The sequence below is a fragment of the Papilio polytes genome, unplaced genomic scaffold (assembly GCF_000836215.1).
Source record: "Papilio polytes unplaced genomic scaffold, Ppol_1.0 DF823693.1, whole genome shotgun sequence".
In the NCBI taxonomy this organism is placed as follows: Eukaryota; Metazoa; Arthropoda; class Insecta; order Lepidoptera; family Papilionidae; genus Papilio; species Papilio polytes.
Genome location: NW_013525511.1, coordinates 39144 through 59781, shown reverse-complemented (window position 1 = coordinate 59781; position 20638 = coordinate 39144). Strand labels below are relative to the sequence as shown.

Below are 20638 nucleotides of genomic sequence, written 5' to 3'. Positions count from 1 at the left end.
TTTTTTTCCAAATATTTCAACTTTACAAACACTCTCCTGTAAAGTTTGGACAAAGTCGCTTAGTTATGTTTGCCTTTCAAGCGTCGATATGGTTTTTGCGCGGCCATATTTATGCATCTATTTAATTTGTGTTTTCTGTAAAATTTTCAATAAATAATAACGTACACAACAAAGCAAAATGATGTCATTTAGTCCATCAACCAATACATATTATAAAAATAGAACTCCGATTCAAATTGACGGCAAATCTATCCCTAAAGATAACCAAAATCTTAAATAATTCCAAAAAAAAAGAAAATTCACTTCCAAAGTAGAACCGACGATGTGGAAAATTCATCGGACGAGGAAAACGATAAAAATTCTTTCGTAGAAAATTCTGAGGAACATTTTCGTACACAGTTAGAGGAAATGGAACTAATATAACTTTCTTAACAACATTCTTAATTACAATAAGTTACCGGACATTTATATAAAAGAGTTAAGTGGCCGATTTCTAATAGACACAGGCGCATCACAATCACTTATATCACCGAGAACATTTAGTCAAAAAAATAAATAACTGTATAATTAAAAAGGAAACCAACACACAAAAGCATGCGCCAACTAAGCACAAAAAAGTAGCAATAATTAATTAACTAGAAAAGATATACAAACAAGAAATAATGCACAAATTTTTAATTTTTGATTTTGATCCAGGTTTTAGGTCTTTTTGGGTTAGATCTCTTAGTGCCGTTAAACTCCAAAGATATAAAAAACATGGTACTATGCAGAAAAAATACTAAAATACCAATAAGACGATATAAAATCTTATTCAAAAATAAAACCGAAAAATGAACTAGTAATCAATTTAATATATAAAGAAGGTGATTACTTACTTAAAGAAATAATAACCAAGACCAATTACTTATTTTTCCTTCAGCATTAGTGTCAGTGAAAGAAGGAAGAATGGTAACAACGGTAATAAACACAACGGACAGAGAACTAATTTTTATAAACAGCAACAAAGTACCATTGCAGAAAATAAATTCAAAAAATTCGACTAAGCCAAATTCACAAAATACAATAAGAAAAAACAAAATAAAAAAAGTTACGAATTGATCACATGAATGAGGAAGAAAAGCGTGAAATAAATAAATTATGCTATTGTTGCGGACAGCATTAGACCCACACACGGGTAAGCCCTCGCGCCCCTTCGGGGCATGAAGTGGCAATAGGGGTGCAATATCATGTAAAGAAAAAAAACGTCGTGTGATTGTCATAGGACCCCGCCCATGGAGACGGAGCGCGGTAAGCCCCCGTCAAAGCTAAGCCCCTCCAAGCTCGCATATGAATTGTGCACTGCGGGGCGACGTACCAAGCTACCACCACAGACCGACTGACCAGACTCTTACGCGACGTTATTCAAGTTTTCATAGTTTTGTAGTGTACTTATTTACGTATTTATTTATCATTACATTTATTACACTACATTTATTCTCCGAGTTCCTCACTAAACCTCGTCACAGCACACTCCTGGCGGCCAGAGATTACTTCGGTGTTTCTTCATGTTAGACCCGTGATGGCTATATCTATATTAAAACTGCTGATGGCACGAGGCACAAGATTGAGACATTGACAGTTCCAGAAACTGCAAATAAGTCATCCCAAAACACCTGTTTAGTATGTGTTTATCATTTGTTGTCAATTGACTTGTATCCAATGGCATACATTTTTTCCTTACTTTCTTGTTTGTAGGTCTTTCAATATTTTTATTATTAACTATATTTTTCATTACGTGTTGATAACCAAATGTCAAATCGTGCTTTTGTGTCATCTGACATTTAAAATCATAACACAAAATTCTCACATTTAATACATACACCCGACAAACAGATAAACATTTTATATACGGATGACGTGAGCGCGCTACTGAGGCACAGCGCCACGCGCGACGCGGACTCAAATCGTCCGAACTGCAAATCATGCGAAGCGCTGCGCCGGCAGACCGACCACTCGCCACGCGATGCTACACTGTGCTGACACCTCGTTCGTTCGCTCTCTCGCCCGCCATTTTGTCTACGTGTTTTCTTTGTTTACATTATTTGTATCGTTTTGTGTTTGTCTATAATTTGTGTACGCTTACGTTATATCGTATATCTTGTAAAGTGCACAAATAAACTGCATAGTGGTTTACCGCTAAAGTTTTTTATATTGTTCTTTTACATAATTTGTTATTATCAGTTCTTAATACATTGTTTGTGCCGGAACCAGCTTTTATTTAAATACAGTCCACTAGTAGATACAGTTTTGAACACCAACAGCTATAGTTATAACTATCGGGACGTTTTCTACTGCGAACAGTTACCATTGACATTTACATGCGAAATTAAACATAAATTAAAAATGACAGATAACAAGCCGATATTTGTGAGAAATTATAGTCGTGCACCAATACAAAGGAGATTAAAAGACAAGTAGATTAACTATTACCACAAACATTATTAGAGAAAGTAACTCTCTGTGGGCTGGTCCGGTACACTTGGTACCGAAGAAAATAGACGCTTCGGGAAAACAAAAATGGAGACTGGTAATAGACTATCGGAAACTAAATGACAAAACAGCGGAGGACAAGTATCCACTGCCCAATATATACGACATACTAGATAAGTTAGGCAGAGCACAATATTTTACCACTCTTGATTTAGCTTCGGGTTATCACCAAGTAGAAATAAACATAGAAGATATGGAAAATGCGCATCAATTGGAAGACATCCAGCAGCAGCCCTTGCGTTCATCGGTTAGCCTCTCTTAAGGGGGGAGAAGTCATGTAGGCATAACCTAAAAATAGACAAAGAGACATTCACAAGCATGTCACATTAAAGACCCATTAAGTACAACTTTCTTAATAGCTTGAGATAACATAATAATAGGAAACATAATAAATTAATTAATGAACGTATTGCCATGCCACATCCATTATACAATGTCTCGATGCAACGTAATAATAGTATTAGTTTGTATACACAATGTTTCGTAGCTACCCGCATTTAGTAAATGTATATGCATAAGTAACCTTAAGTAAATTGTAAATTTTTATTAAGGTAAATAAAGATTCTTAACCTTAGGTATATCTGATTTATTTATGGCGTTAATGCCTGAAGTATCAAAATTGATACCTGTTTTTTTTTTAAATAAATGTGTAAAATAAATAGTGATTTTTAAGCTATATTTCTCTTCCTCTACACCCTCAAGCAAACATAGTAATATTAAAAATAAATCACTTTCGTAAATCAGGCTACTAAGGGTTAAAATTTCAAGTGAATAGTGATTATTTAAGTGTTGCCAACATATAATATTAATTAGATGAACAATGGTAATTTTTAGCTCATGAGCGGGCAACCCCGAATGGGTTCGTATGCGTCAGTGCTACCAACCCTACTGTTTTCACATTGATTTCAATGTTTTCCGTTTCATTCCTATTTTCTACTGTTTTAAACTAGCCATCAGAGCCACCTATTGTCCCATCACATTACATTTTTTTAAAAACCACTACGTTGTAAAACGTATTGACACCAGATGGCAGTGCCTAGTCGGGATTCGGGGGAATCCCCGACCACACTATATGTGTTTGTAAATCATTTCCCAAAGATTTCTTCAAATAACATAACGGAACTGGATAGAGAATGGCGAATGTTGAGAAATGTCGATTTTTCTTTCAACCAAAACAAAACTCCCGATATTATCGACTTTTGGAAACATGTAGAAGAATTAAGAAATGGAGACGAATCTCAAACATTTTGTGAATTGGTAAAAAAGCTTTTGTGTCTACCACATAGCAGCGCCGCCGTAGAAAGGTTATTTTCTGCTATAAATATTATGAAAACCAAATTACGCAATAGAATATCAACTAAAGCTATTAAAGGAATACACACTATATCCGAAATAATAATTGTTATTCATTTGAAGCCACAGAAAGGCACATGAAGAAATTTAACAAAAATATGTATGATTTTAAAAATAAAAATGAGTGTGAAAATATTTAAGATGAGGCAATTGAAAATAAAACTAAAAAATAATTTTACTTTGATTTTTGTTGTTGTGATCATAAACATATCAATGTATGTCAGATCTAGTAATTAACACTTTGAGACCAGGAGACCAATATATAATATTATATGTGTACACAATTGTACACATATAATATTATATAAAAATATATGTAAGTCTCAATTTCACATTATTTGCAACTAAAAACGGTTGTGTTCATTAGTTCACATACTTATGGCTGCTGGCACTATCCGTATCAACAGATTTGTAAAGCCATCATTGCTAAGAAACAAATGAACAAAAAACTGCGAGACTTTGCTCAAGAAATGACTAGCTATAATAAAGATGTAACTGTCAAATGGTTGGATAATAAGATTACCCATTTAGCATCTAATTTTGTTGCAATTGGTAAAAAGATTTAGTGAAGAGGTGGTGTAAAAAAGATAAGCACTTTATTGAAGTGGAACGTCCCGAAGTTGTAAGGAAGTACAATCATGCGATGGGAGGAGTAGATTTGCTAGATCAACTCATGAGTTACTATAGGACGTTTATAATATCAAAAAAATGGACCTTACGCATTTTATTCCATGCATCAGATTTAGCAGTAGTTCAAGCATACCGAGAATACTAAGTCGACAATGAGGAGCTTAACATACCTTAAAACAAACAACTGTCATTGCTTCACTTTCGGCGTCGGTTGGCTGAAAGTCTGGTGTTGTAAAATAAAATTCCGGTAAAAGAGGTCGTCCAAGTGGCAGTAGCCCAACTCTTCAAATTGTACCTAGAACAGGAGAGACACGCCCAGAAGCTGAAATAACTCGAGACGGTTTTGGGCATTTTCCTGCACACGATGAGGGGCTTGGGACACAGTGTAAAATAATGGGATGCTCGAGTAGAACCCGTATCAAATGCATAAAATGCAAGGTTCACTTACTTTATAATGTCAAGATCTCCCAAATACACACGACTACAATATGTAAGACAATAATAACCACGTAAATAATCCGCCTTCGGAGCTCATACCTCCGCCGCTCGTCACTCCGACATATAAATGAATATATAATATCGTTGAATACCCTTGTTGATGATAGAATTTTTAAAAGCCTTTTATGGTATTTTTATATTATTTTAATTTTATTATTTTTGTTAAATATAAGCTACTAATTTCTACCGAGGTAGATGTAAAAACAGTTGGTAGTTTTTAAGAGAAAAAATATAAAGTGAAATTTGAGGGTGGTCGGCATATATTACGTACGTCGACCGGCGAACGAACTGTGCGCACCCATTTTGTGAAAACTTGTGTTTTATTTTGCTGCACCGCCGCCATCCCTTACAACCCTATAGGATATCTGGTGTACAAAAAAAGTTTCAAATACTTAAACCTTCGTCAATTAATTAGGATAGTTTAGAGAACCTTTTTATAAGACAACCTTACTAACCGAAATCCCAATTGCCACTATTTTTCAGCCACATTAAAATCCAACATTTTAACTAACTTAAGCTCACCGCGTAGTAAAGGAGCAAACTGTAAAGATGAAAATAAGGCAGTAACTAACTTTAAAGATTTTTTAAATAATAAATATATGGAATACTGCAATAGCGAATTTGTTACAAATTGAAATCAAATTTTCTAAACGTTGTTGTAACGTTCGTGAATAGAATCAGTGTAAGATGTAAACATAGATTTGTATTGTCTCTATTGAACTTTTGTTTAATATGTTTTCTTTTAGATGCAAGAGTTTAATTTTTTAATGATGCCATTCCAGTTCACTGGGTCAAACGGAAGCCCTGTGTTCGAACCAGACATTAGCCAGTGCTGTTCCAGCGTTTTGCTCTGTGACGGGACTTTGCATAATCTATGGCAACGCTTCCGTCGACCCTTTTCAACCCAACCTCGGAAGGACGCGGAGCGAATTCTGTCAAGTTACAATTGTACCATATATTTAATACTAAATCGATGTGGAATATATGTAGGCTGCCTTGGTGTTGTGTAATTGCTTCTCTGGATATCTTCATGAGAAGATGGCAATATGTACCTAGCCATGAAGCCTGCCATATCTATCAGACACTAACTACTATTAAGCAGGAAGTGACTGAGTCCACTAAGGATTTTATAACTAAGATGTAATTCCTGGTGATCCATTACTCAGGGCGCCACCCTCGTTTGGACAACAGTCCCCTGGCCAAGGGGAAAATCAATTAAGCTATTTTATTTTATTCAAGTTACTTCCTGAGCCCAAGCACCTAGAGACCCAACAACTTGACATGATCTATCATTTTCTCCGTCTTGAGATAATGATACTTGTGACCTTTGAACAAAAAAATATTATTTGCAAATTCATTTCTTCACAAAGGAAAAGCTAAAATAGCGTGTAGTTTAAAAATATTTAACACGCCAGGTGTTAGATGTTGCTTGCAACAATAATTTAAAAAAGTGCGTAAATTGTCTATGACAGTTCAGTTCAAAGATTGTAATTCTATGAAACGTGGTTCTCGGACTCCGCAGTTTTAATAATTTACACAGGTAAAATCAGACAGTCCACGCCGACATTAGAAAGCTTGCGGAAGATACGATAGGAGAGAATACCATCCCTGAGAGTCTATCCAGTCTACTAAATGAAAATTTTCATTGTTATTAAGATTAACTTTGTATAAATTCTAGATGATTGCACTGACTTCCCACAATGGCTAAGATAGAACTCAAAGAATTAACGAAGAAAATGTGCAATTTCAAGGGTCAATTACCCATATTTATTTATTATTGCACGAAAAAACCATTATCCTCTGTAGCCGCTAAGGAATTGCAATTGCAAAAAAAAAACAATAAGTAAATGCTAAGATATGATAAATTGAGGATGAAAAGGGTCACACAGTCACAGTTCAGCTCTCAGTATTTAGTATAACCTTCAAATATTACACCAAAATAAAACGGGGATGCAATTAATTAAAGTAACGTAAAAAGGAACTCATTAATATAGCACAAGGATTACGCAACAAAAAGGATTCCGATTAAGGAAAAAACAAAGAAAATGAAAGAGATTTAACAATACAGCTGCTGGCGTCAGCGGAAGTCAAGAAGAAGATTAAGTAAATAAGTTTCACTGGCCATAGACTATCCGAAAAAATCTTTTGCTTCAATGCTTACCACCTTCCTACTATTATATTTAATGTCGAAATTGTTGTAGGTTTGGGCAACTTGCTAAGCAGTGTAACTCAAAATTCGTAGTTTCCGGTTTCCTCAGCCACATACATGTGAAAGTTGCAACATTCCTGATTTACAATCATCCTGTTTTCTTTGTAATTGTGGTAGACATATAGCTACAGCTTCTAAATGCCCAGAACACTTAAGACAAAAGTCAATCAAAATTATTATGTCAGATGGTTCAGTAATTGGGAGCAGTGGCCATTAAGATGTATAAATCTTGCAATAAAAATGCGAAAAATTAATTACGACTGGTGCAGATTGTAACTGTGACAATGTTAAGTTGTCAAATCTTAATAATCCCACTGAGCAAACAACAATGGTGAAAATAACTCATCATAGCCCTTCCCAAGGGGATAGAATGTTCTATGAATCCTGGGATTAACAATCCATGTCCAAATAACAAATATCTTCATCCAGGCACTATTGACAATTACCTAAAACGCACAATTTTTTCAACATTATCAACGGCAGTCTTAAAAGAATATACATAAACCAAATAACTATCTTTTTTCAAATTTCCAGATGCTAATGGATTCCTTAAAATATTCAAGCATAAATTTTAAAGTTTTCGTACTAACTTTCAACAAAACCAAAGTAGGTCGTGTATTAAGCGATCGAAGTGTTACCATCCGATACTTAACTCAAGAAACGGGTATTTCATATTCAACAATCTTTGAATATGAGAAAAGTCTCCGCATGATAGGTGCCATCAATCCCGACCATCAGAAACAAAATTGACAAGTTTTAAAGAGATTCTAAAAACTTTTTGTCTTGTTTCGTAACAATGGACAAAACATGGATCCCACTATTTTGATCTCGAGAAAAACAAAGCTATCATTGCAATGGAAACGGTCATCATTGACCCCCAAAAAGTTTCGTGCCATGGCAAGGTTATAGCCTCAATATTTTGGGACACAAAAGGAATATTGTTGATAATTATTTAAAGCGTGAAAACACTATTACAGGCCAATATTATGCAGCTTTAATTCCCAAGTTGAGGAATGCCATCGGGAGAGAAAATGGCGAGGCAACAATTTCATTCCACCGTGTGCTGCAGATATTAGTAACTAATGACAACATTAGGCCAAAGAATGTCAGTGTTAAACTTTACACTGTAATTCTTGTCATATTCTTAACTCAATTGATTTGTTTTTTTTTTTTTACTTTATACTAAAGTTGTGAGTAACGATCTTAACTACATAATAACAATGCATTTGCCGATTATGTTTTTCGAGAGTCAAGAATTTTTTTTTCACAAGGAATAAGGAAGTTAGAAACGCGTTATTATAAATGCATTGCATTGGAGGGAGATTATGTAGAAAAATAAAATATTATTATTTAAATCTTCGCATTTTTTAATGTTGATTCCAAGAATTTTTTGATTCGCCCTCGTAACAATGCATTTGTCGATTATGTCTTAGATGGTTCTATATATGTAGCTGTTAGTTATTCCGAATAGAATAAAATAAAGAACCACTTTCAGGCGATGACAATTTAAATATCACAGTTCGGCGCACTGTGTATAAACACACAAGTAGAGCTGCAGTGAGAGAGACGTTCATAGAAAAAATGCTAATAAATCTCTCAACCTACTTGGAGTAGTAGAAATAGTAAACAGTCGATTCAAACGAGATTTCAAACTGCTCTGACGAGATTTAACATACAATTATATTCCCCGATTTCACATTTTCCGCCTCGGCATTGTTCGGAAAATCCCCACAGAATGGACATTGGAGGAACTCCTTTCTGCAATTTTAATCCTACCCAAATATTATATTAAAATCTAGTTGAAGCTAGAAGGTTTAATATAAATTTCATTAATTACATTGTGCGTGCTTGTGCAAGCTTCAACAACATATGTAAGCAGCACTAATTAGATCCACTCGTAACGACTGTGTCCATGGCAAGAAGGCGCTTAGCTCTTGACTTTTTTACTTAAATATCAACTGTTACTGGTAATATTTTGTATCTATTTTACATAGTTAAATGTTTTATAGCTAGCTGTAGTACTTGTTGTTTGTTTCTGCTACAAGACTGTTATAAGTGAAAACTTTTTATTGGCCCACAGTTATCTATTTTATAGTTACCTGCGTTAATTTAGGCTGCAAGTTTTCCAAATGTTAAATAAATAAATCAAGAAGAGAAGACACCACTACGTGGGTCTCGTCAACTACCGTTGTGATAACTTTAACTAGCAAAACACTACCCGAAAAAATCTTTTGCTTCAATGCTTCACTCCCAGTGTCGTTTTACCATCTTCCTACTATTCAATGTCGAAATTGTCGTAGGTTTGGGCAAGTTGCTAAGCAATGTAAGTCAAAATTCGCTGCTTCCGGTTTCCTCAGCCACATACATGTGAAAGTTGCAACATTCCTGATTTACAATCATCCTGTTTTCTTTGTAATTGTGGTAGACATATAGCTACAGATTCTAAATGCCCAGAACACTTAAGACAGAAGTCAATCAAAATTATTATGTCAGATGGTTCAGTAATTGGGAGCAGTGGCCATTAAGATATACAAATCTTACAATAAAAAAGGAAAAAAAAGATTCAAAACAAACAAATTCAACATGGTGAAAATTTTCAATCTTCAGATTGTAACTGTGGCAATGTTTTGTCAAATCTTAACAATCCCACTGAGCAAATAACAATGTTGAAAATAACAATTGATTTGTTTTTTTTTTCTTTATAAAGTTGTGCATAACGATGTTAGTGAAATCTCAATGCATTTTCATAATACGTATCTAATTATACATATGTAGCTGTTAGTTATTCCGAATAAAATAAAAAAGAACCTCTTCCAGGTGATGCCAATTTGATTGCCACAGTTCGGCGCACTGTGTACAAAACACATGTAGAGACGTTCATAGAAGAAATGCTAATAACTCTAACTACTTTGGGCAGAAACAGTAAACGGTCGATTCAAACGAGATTTCAAACTGCTGTGACTTTGGCAGCAGCAGCTTGGACTTTGGCAGTGGCAGATTTGATAAACAAATTTTATTCAGCTATACAAAAAAGCACTAGCACAATAACTTCAATTGTCCAATAAGATGTATTTACCACTATTGTGTAAGAAGACAGGCACACTTTCAAACTTGGGAAAACATTAGATAAATTCCTTAAGAAAAAAGAAATGTAACACGAACATTAAAAGTCACAGCGTCTTCACGATTTAAATTCATGATTCATGATTTAAACCATGTGTGACGAAAGGCATGTAGGCGTAGCTTACAAGTAGCCTATAAAACCTTCAAAAGCGCATTACATATGACCTTAATAAAGCTATCGCAATAACATCCTTAATGTTTAACGATAAGTAGAGAATGAAAACTCTTTTTTTATATTGTAGGGAACCTACATAAGGTAAAAGCCGGTTAGTTGGCTCAGAGGCTCAGAGTAGTTGAGAAGGTCAGATAACTGCAACGGGTAAGTTAGCAACTGTAGTAAATCCAATCTTGCTAGCCCTGTATTCACGCACATCTAGCCGAAACAAATACACCGACTTCAGGTGATTCAGAATTGATTCTTGCGCAGAGCGTCGGGGGCCCCGTGGTACATGCGCAATAGTGATCTTCACATAGACTTGGACTTACCCACCATAGCCCAACCTGAAGCTGGCGTCGCGTCGTTATTTTGACTTTGTCGTCGGTCATCCTAATACGTTAGTTGTAGGCCGCCACCTACAACCCAATCGCGTTCGGTAATTTTCGACGTGATCATCGCAGACCTAGGCACGTTCTTGATTTCCAAGACAATGCAATAACAATAGCTCAGGCTAGGATTAAACAACTACGCAAACAGATAACACGTCTTAGTCGCAGTCGACTACGGAAATCGTTGCCACAATACGGCCTCATAGCAGGCAGGTTTTCTCCTATCAATGATGGCAGCGTTGCTGGAGTTTCTTCCGCCACTTCTCCCAGCGCTAACGCTTTCCGAAGCGGTAGTAATGTTAGATGTATTAATAATAATAATAGTAATCAGAGGCAGCAACCTTTCAAGTCGAGGTTCGGCCCTCGAGCTTAGTTACTCATAAACGAAGTTTAGGTTAAGCGCCATCTGCGCTCGGCCACCTCAAGCCCGGTGAAGCTGTTAATGCCACTTTAAGGCAGTGGCCATTCAGTCACAAAAAAATTCAAACGTTCTGACACCTTGGAAGAATGCACGATAGTATTTTTGATCCTAGTTAATTGAAGAAATTAACTTAATTCAAACAGAAATAAATTTCAACTAAGCTAAGTTAAACCCAGTATAAAAACGATAATTTGGGAAAAAGCTATTTCTGTAAAAGCATATAGTACCAATGGGTCCTGAATCCTGGAGGTACCATTAGTATCCAAACACCCTCACAACCTTCTACATCTTTACTCCATCCCTAACAAGAATACAATCATTAAATACGAAAAATCCATGCCTTGTCTTGGGAAATAACGGATTTGCATATCCCCATTAGCCCTGCGAGGGCATATCAGATTCAGAGGTAATCAGAAAGATCTACACGGCGGTTGTGGAGCAGGTGATCATGTACGCGGCTACTGCATGGTCGCCGACAGAGAAACTGTCAGTCAAACGAAGGCTCGACAAAATACAGAGAGAATTCATGATCAAAATAATCAAATGATATAGAACAGTCTTATGCCACGCATCATAGACCTCTTTGAGCTTTTGCCTTCACCCACAACTGTGTTCTTTTTCATTCCGACCATTGACTTTTACCATTATCTAAAATAGACAGAATCCTTAGGAAATAATTATTTTTTTTTTATAACACTAGGTGGCAAACGAGCAAGCGGCCACCTGAAACCGACAAAATGGCGAAGCGACCGCTGCCCATAGACATCCGCAATTGCAGATGCGTTGCCTACCCTTATACGACGGAGGAGGAGACGCACATAAAGAGAACATTTCCCCTTCCTATGCATCTCCTCCACCGTCAAATCCACTTGCTCTTCCCAACCTCTCCTTAAAAGAAAAGGGTGGTAAAGAGAAAGGGACTTAAATTAGGCCTCCTTTAGGCTTAAATTAGTCAATATATCATATTGTAGAATTAATCAAACAGTAATACCGTCATTTAAATATGGCTGCTTGGAAATTTTTGTCAACACTACAAATCAAATCAGTAATCAACTTTAAACAAATGAAAAAAAGTATTTTATAAAACATATTCCATACCAATGACAAGAGAATAAGAACTTCATGATATAGAAATCTATAAGTTGCCAGCAACCATTAGTAAAGTAGACAATAAAAAAAAACTCAAAAAGTACCATCGCAATGAAGTCTCTTAATTGTTTTTGTAATATCTAGATCCAGTCAAACAAAATGTCATTCTGTAGAACATATTAATAAGATTTTGTTTTCCTTAATAAATAAAACATAAAATACCCTATACTCAATTTTCTACCTCAATGAACATTATTGGAGTGAGAAATTGCAGTCTGTATAAAAAGATACCAAAATGCACACAACGGCATCATTCAATCTGTGTATTGGAATAATTGATGGCAATATAATAGGATCGCCTGCGAGTCGAACGACTCTAGCTCGCGCAGGTCCAGCTCTACGGCGTCTCGCCAGCGGTTCGACTGGCAGGCGACAACGCAGGACAGACGACGCTGGCGCTCTCTCGTGTCGGAGGCCAAGACCCACTTTAGGTCGCTGCGCCAACGCAGTAAGTAATATAATAGGATGATGTTTAGTGACATCAGAAAATTATTGACAAAATGTCTCTTAAAAATCTAGCAAATATTTAAGGATCTCTTAATAACAGTCAAACAACAAAATGTAATTATAGGACTACTCCACACAACCCAATGTTAAAACTCAAAGCAGTCAATATTTTAGAAGTAACTTGAAGTGGTTTCTCAAGTTTAGTAGCTTTACAAATAGGCACTATAATTTCTTTTAAATAATGCACTAAGACAGGAAAGTCTTGCTACCTATGCTTCAACCACTGTTTAGTCACTTTGCACTTTTTGTAATTTAAACATTATCTTGTTAACTACAGAACACTCTTATGTAAAAAAGAGACCATAAACATATTCAAATTGGCTAATATAATTGTTTAACACAGCACCTTTCTTTTGTCTTTTAAGACACAGGAAAATTGAGTCAAGGAGAAAGCTCCCATGAATTACAAATATGGGTAACACTAAGCATTTCTTTGCAAGAATATTTGCTTGCTAACATATTAAAAACATCTTAAACTTTATATGAACGAACATACAACAAAACTTTAAATATTTTTTAACAAAAATGTGTGGAACACCTTCAAATTTCAATCTTTCTTTTGAAATCTTGTTTTATTTACATAAAAAACATTTTATAAAACTGTTTTCACCTCAGAATATTTTCAACTTTTATTTCTTTTGTCTATTATTACAAAAGCTATTGAAATCCCAAAAAAAAACACAATAACAAAATGTTATCCTAGACAAACAAGACAATCAACTGATGGCACAGCTGCAAACCAAGCTGAAATACTAGCTAAAGGATTTATTGTTCTATACTGAACCTCATGGTACTGAATGTACAGTTTAAAGTCTTTACATTTAAGAGGATAAATGTACATTGTTTCTGGTGAAAATGGCTGCCCAATAAGGCATGTTTTAATACATTCCCCCAAAAGATATCTACACACATCCTGCATCACAGAGAAAACGAGAAACCAAAATTCACAACTATGCCCAGACCAACTTTCAAAACCAAAGAAAATTTAAGACTAAATCCACCATCCAATTAGTGGTACTACATACAAAACTTGTGCCATCCAAAGACAAACAATTCATAGATGGTTCAAGGTTCTTTCAAAAATATAAATACACATTTTGTAAGAGATCAAAGATTCCAAACTTTCAATAAATTGACACAACGATATAAAATATCCCAACTGTTAAAAGAAAATGCCATAACAATGGCGGAAGGCGTTGGCTTTGCAAAGGGATTGAGCACATTGAGAAATAACATTCTTTGAAAACTATGGAATAAACCAACGTCAAACTAATGGATCTGAATATGTTCAGATTTCAAATAGTATTTGCCATTTGCAATTTCTAATATATTATCAAAGTCTAAAAACCTTAACACTGCTTAAACTTAAAAAAAACTTAACATCTACCACTCGTCATTGAAAGACTGATACTAGTTTGGGCAGTGTTGCCAACGAGTTTGTACATCAAAGAGTAAAAAAAGGTTTACCAGTTTTTACTATACTAGATTGGATAAATGACCACAGTGAAGCCAAACCAAAGCCTTCGACATCCTGGAGCATGAGATGCTGATCCGAGCACTGGAGGAGTGTGAGATTGATGTTAAACCTGTGGTCCCGCAAGTACATGAGCGATCTTGACGAGATCAAAACCCTCGTCAACAGGATGTCAACAATATAGTAAAATGGTCTAATGATAATGGTATTGTTCTTAATGGACAAAAACAAACATGCTTATAGTAAGGCCACCATATATGTATGTACATAAGATTTCTTGTACCGTAATAACACACTCGTATAGTTGTTTTTACAAAAATAGTTTCAAGTGAGACCATTAAAGTAGATGAATATTTTTAATGGTCAGAACATATCGATTATGCATGTAACAAATTAAGAAAATTTACAATTAAGATTTTTAATTTTATTCGTCAATAGTAAAATTAACCAAAAATGTAAAAGCAATTATTATAAACTGTTTAAGATATGCAAGACATTACCGGAAAGTCTAAACACAAACATATCTTTCTGTTACTAATGATAGTCACAAAAACTTGAATAATTTAACTATTACACAAGCACAACACCAACACAGCATTAGGGCAGCTTCTCGTGGCAAATACATAGTAACCACAATAAATAATCATTACGGCGAGAGAACAATAGGAAAACCTCTACCATACATTTTCAATATCTTACCACCTGAAATCGTAAACGTGAATTAAAAAATTTAAATTGTTAATAAAACGTTTGGATAGCCCATGATTATATGTATTATATTGTAAATACAATTATTATGTACCGCCTGTAATCAGAAAACATAAAGCTTACATACTCTTTGACAAACATAGACAATTCCATTTGGATATGTCATCTGTGGTTCTGTTCGGCTATCTGTCTTTTATCTATTATTGAATTTTTGTCCATTTTCGTAAAATTGTTCGGTTTTGCATATTTTGTTCGATTCATTAAAATGGTTAAGAAACTAACATACGTCGTTAGAAATGTTTCTTTCCTTTTGATTTTGAAAAACACCATAAGCGACCTGTAATAGCTGGACGTGGATTTAAATAAAAATAAGTAATGCCGTCGAAGGCAACATTCAACATTTATCTTTCAAAAAGCAAGTTGTTGTTATACTTAAATAAGGTTGCATTTATTGATCACTTCTTCTAATATCTTTTCTTGTTCTTGTTGTTTCTATATTGGTTTGCGTTGCCTTTGTCTTCTATGATTTTTATCTAGCATTCAGTGCGTCTTGTCTTGATTGAACGTAGGCAAAGTTTTCGCAAATATGACAGTGTATGGGCAGCGGTCACGAAGCTATTTTAGCAAATCCCAGTGGCCACTTGCTCGTTTGTCAATTACCTATATTCAGATGTAATCTATTGATTAGAATTCAAAATGTATTTTGATGTTTGTTGTTAAAATCAATTGCGATATAAAATTTGAAAATAAAAAAGAAAGGAGTTGATAATTCTCCATATATTCATTATCGCTAGTTCTTGCTACATCTCAGTAAAGTATTGGAAATGTTTGACTGAAGATGTCATACCATAAATGTTTTTGATTCTCCGATCCAAAGTAACAGGATTAATTAGTAGACCTCCACAGCTTTTTCTTCTTTGATGTCTGTTGTTGAGTAAGTGTCGCCCGGAAGCTTGTGTTGCCGCAGGCAATTGTATTTTGTCTATTGTTGGAAGCTTTAGCAGTTTGGTAATTTATAGATTATTGTTTACTAAATGAACTATTAATATATTTTACATTTTAAACAGAGTAATGAAAGTTGTAGATTGGAATAGGTTGTGTCGGTTACTCTTAGATGTGGCAGTTTCTGGTTGATGAGTTGTCATGCAGTGATCTTTGGGTGTGTTAACCAACTTTCAACATAACCAGAATAGGTTTAGTGTACAGAGTACCTATTGACTTGTCATTCCATTAGGATTGGGCAAAATAATAAAAGTAAAAGTTGACGGTTGTCCAGCTAAGTCATGAGTTGTAAAAACCAAAGTAATGTATCTTATCAGCCTTTCTCTACCCACTGTTGGACATAGCCCTTCCCCAATATATTAGATTATCCCAGTTATAACTGGGAAATTTCTTAGTTAATGATCCAATTTAATATATTGTTTTGTATTCAAGAAGATTTTTTATCTGGTCTAAATTAGACAAATATAGGTTCCCAAATGTCGAGTTTACCAAATTTTGTATTAGTTTTACGTTGTTGGAATGGGATTTAGTTTTTTTTTAAATCCAACATCATATATGGGGTTAGAATTTTGTTTACGGGGAAGAAAATAAACAGAAAACCTATGTTTAACAACTGTTGAAAAACTTTTAACAAGTAGCACTGAAAATACAATACTAGTTATAGGTGTGTGTGTGTGTTACCAAATATATAATAGCCCTATGACCATCTGAAGACACAGAACTGAAATGTCTCATCATCTTGTCTTTTCTTAAGGTTTCATAAATGTTTTAGCTCCATTTTTATGCCCAGTCTATTGTCAACTCTTGGGAGTGTTTTTGTTTCTTGTTAATTTTACTTGAAATTGTAGCAGGGGGACGAATACGTACAATTATACGTCTTTGTTAACGGCGGACGGCCGTCCGCAGTTTTCGCTTGTTTCCTTGATGTAGTTCGTTGAGTGAGTGGGCGAGTCGGAAGCTGGTGTTGCCACAGGCGTCAGACAATTTTATCTTGTCTATTGGTAGTTTATTATATATAGTTGGTAGTTTATTACTTTATAAATTATTATTTATTAGATTAATTATTGATTATTTTATTTTATATTAGAAATTATTTAAAATGAAATTTTTTATTACATGAAATATGATGTTATTTTTGGAGCCCCCTCCACTGTTAACCTCCAATTTATGAGCATATCCTTGTAGACTGCAGATGAGATATAATTTGAACCCCCACTTCATATTGGGCATGTATTGTTTTATATAATGGCATTTTGGTTGCACACATCTGCTCATCTATGGAAAGCCTTTGGTCTGAGGGAAACTTCCCAAACTGGCAGTTCAGCGTTTCCTCAAGAGGTCTTATTTTGAATAGTCTGTCATAGTCTGGATGATCTTTGTGCAAGCATAGCATATCGTCAGCAAAATGGAGAGTGGACCTTTTTTCTTTAATTTTTTTGAACATCATAGTATTTTTTATATGATCATAACCAATTGGTTAACACCAGAAACACCACGACTTACTGGAGTTAAAAATATTTCTCTCTAGTAAGCCCTGGTGTTTGGATATTTTATAACTGAGGAGTAAATCAGAATGCCTAGGAATTTATTTAGGATATCTTCATTTATAATTTCAGGATTGTAGATTCGTTTCTGGGTTCAGAATTTGGGTTTGACTGGCCCTCTCAATTTCCCTTTGGTTGTGCTGCGTTTGGAACCATTTACACTATCAAATAAATTCCACAGCTTTACCTGCTGTCTTCATACTTTTACTGACAGTTTCACCATATCAAATAAATAGAATTTCAACAAATATCTTTATTAAGTTATCCATAAATATATGCTAGCTACATTGTGTTCCTTTCAAATTTCTTTTTTGTGCAGTGTCTTGTCTCAACATTTTCAAAGCTTCTAAATGTGGTACCTTGGTCACATACTATAGCTATTGGTATTAAACCAGACTGACACCTTTGTAATCATTTCCTTTACGATCCGTTTGAGTTCTTGAGCAGAAATTGTACCTTCACAAAAATAATAACAAATTGACTGTTTCGAGTTGGAACATATACCTCTCACCAATGGGCATGATCTGAAAACCTCAAATCTCTTTTGTTTCCTAAACCCTGAAACCCTGTAATTACTTCTCTACTTTCCACATAGCTCAAATGTGTGAAAGCTACCTCATTAAAAACAATTGAGCATCTTTCTATCAATCTTTTTAACATCCCATTTTTTTTTTGGGACGACATTCCGCTATTTGATACGGAATGTCGTCCATTTGTGTGGTGTATGTGTGTTTTCGTTGTGAGGTGAGTCTGTGTGTGTGTATTGTGCAGTGTAACTTTTAGCCATTTTATTTATTGACAATTCAGATGGCAAATACATGCGCTTAGTATTGCCTCTACAATAGTGTGCCTCAAACATTGAAATGTTTTTATAAAATAAATTACATTTTGGTTTTTTTCCTCATATTTATGTGACTTATGGTTACCTCCTCGGTTTTCTTTTGGGGCTTCTCCTTTTAAGTAAGTATTCTTTATCACATTTTCTACCCGATTCCTTTTTATTTCCAATATTTGCAACAAAGCTTTTTGGCAAACAAACACCATCTTTTTTTGAGATCTACAATAAAACTTGTACATCCTTTGCATTTATTTGTACAGCCATTACATGTTTTAGTATGAACAAATCTTGTTTTACTTTATCCACAAAAGCATCTGTAGCTTCGTTCTTTGCCTTTTCCGGCAAAGTTCCATTGTATGTCCAAAATGTCTGCAGTAATGACACCGGACACGCTGTTGCCTTTCCTTATCACTGGGCGGAGGCACGTTTTTTTCTGCCAAAAACGCTCCACACCCCTAGCTGCCTGCAGGAGTACATCAAAACTCCGAACTGTTTCATACGGTACCTTCTCACGAATAGAGAGATGTAGCAGCGTAAATCATCGCCAACTGCTGCTGTTCTGAATGAAAACAAGAACGAGGCAATTGAGTAAATAATCCCCTCTTCTTTGCAACAATATTTTCAGTCAGTTCGCTCGGAGATTGCTTTATTGCAAAAATCTCTTGATACACCAAGAACGTTTTTTTGGGGTGCAAATGCATGACGAAGTCGTTGTTCAAACTCCTTCCAAGTTTTTACCTCGTCTCTCACTCCTGTCCACCAAATAAGAGCATCATCTTTTCAGATAAGCGGCAAACTCTTCAGCGCATCTTCGTCTGAAATTAACTCCACAGTCTTGAAGACACCAGCAACGGTAAGGAATTCTGTATTAAAGGATGAAAAAGAACCTCGACGTGCTGTCATTAAATTTTTCAACTCGTTCAATGTCACTCTAAAACTGGGCGATTCCTGTTCAGACATGGTTACTGTATTTTATCCTTCCTTGCCTTTCCTTGGCCTTAAATTTCTTTTCATCTAATACCTTGTTCAGGCCACTACGTTGTTCGCCAAATTGTAGAAAAAGAGTTAATGAAATTTTGTGGTTACAAACGAGTTCACACAATAAGCTATCATCGATGCGAAAGGGTGCATCGGCAGCTTAAGGCTGCATTGATGTGTTTCGAGAAACTTGGCTCGGCTTTACCTGTGGTGCTCCTTGGCATGTGATCAACTTTGAAGGAGGATCTGCGGAATACTCCCGCCGTCCTAGTACACGGGGCATCGCTGTCCCTACCCGGCGAGTTTGTCACTCCACCGTCTTCAGACCGTGTAGAAGATACTACAAATCTTGCGACTCAACTTAGTCGCATGGCCCAATTGCGATCTATGCCTGCATTGCGTCATTGAAATCGATCTCATTTCATATTGATAGAACTAGCCTTTTCATATCTCGTATTTTTACGAGATCATTCGGTACGCCATACCTTAAGCCACCTCATTTTAGACCATTTAAGGTGATGGAGAAAAATAATACAACCATAACTATTAACCCTTAATTTGGCAAAGTATAAAATGCAGTAAAAACCATTTTTTTTGTAATTGTAATTGATACATAAAAATCTATTGAAGGAAAATAATAAAAAAATCAGAAAAGCTTAGTTTTCCTGAAAACTTATGTATGCCACATACATTGCCAATTTCTCAATATTACATCTTATTGATTTATTGTATGCTGGGACATACATTGCCAATAACTTTACGAACTAACTATGAAATAAAAGACACGATTTTTAGACTTAGAATTTAATATGAGTACAAATTATACTTGAAAAAAAAAATGTAAAACCTTTATAGAAGTGGAAAAAAAATTACGCTCTTTTATGGTACTCCAGTTGACAGTTCCTAGAGTTTTTCCCTGTTATGAAACAAAGGCGGATTTGGCATTTTATGCATTCCACAACCGTTAGTTTAGAGCATAGTCGACCTTGTGTGGTCATTGTCATGAAATGACCTATGATTCGACTGGTTTGGCTTGTGGTACAGTCGAGTTCATTAATATATTGGCACTGTCAAGGATTCAAAATATTGTGAGCGTTGGAAAGCTCAATAAATTCTATAGAACCTATAG

The 20638-nt window shown here is 35.2% G+C and overlaps 1 long non-coding RNA gene and 1 pseudogene across 1 annotated transcript in view; one reads left to right on the top strand and one right to left on the bottom strand.

Moving 5' to 3' along the window:
• The window catches only part of LOC106103915, a 21243-nt gene extending 9398 nt beyond the window's left edge, over window positions 1-11845 (top strand). Inside the window, exon 2 of the long non-coding RNA XR_001225646.1 lies at window positions 4951-11845. This is a non-coding gene — a long non-coding RNA (uncharacterized LOC106103915). The remainder of the gene's footprint in view (window positions 1-4950) is intronic.
• A 3489-nt stretch (window positions 11846-15334) lies between these two features.
• Window positions 15335-20632, bottom strand: LOC106103888 (annotated as a pseudogene).
• Between the last annotated feature and the right edge of the window lie 6 nt (window positions 20633-20638).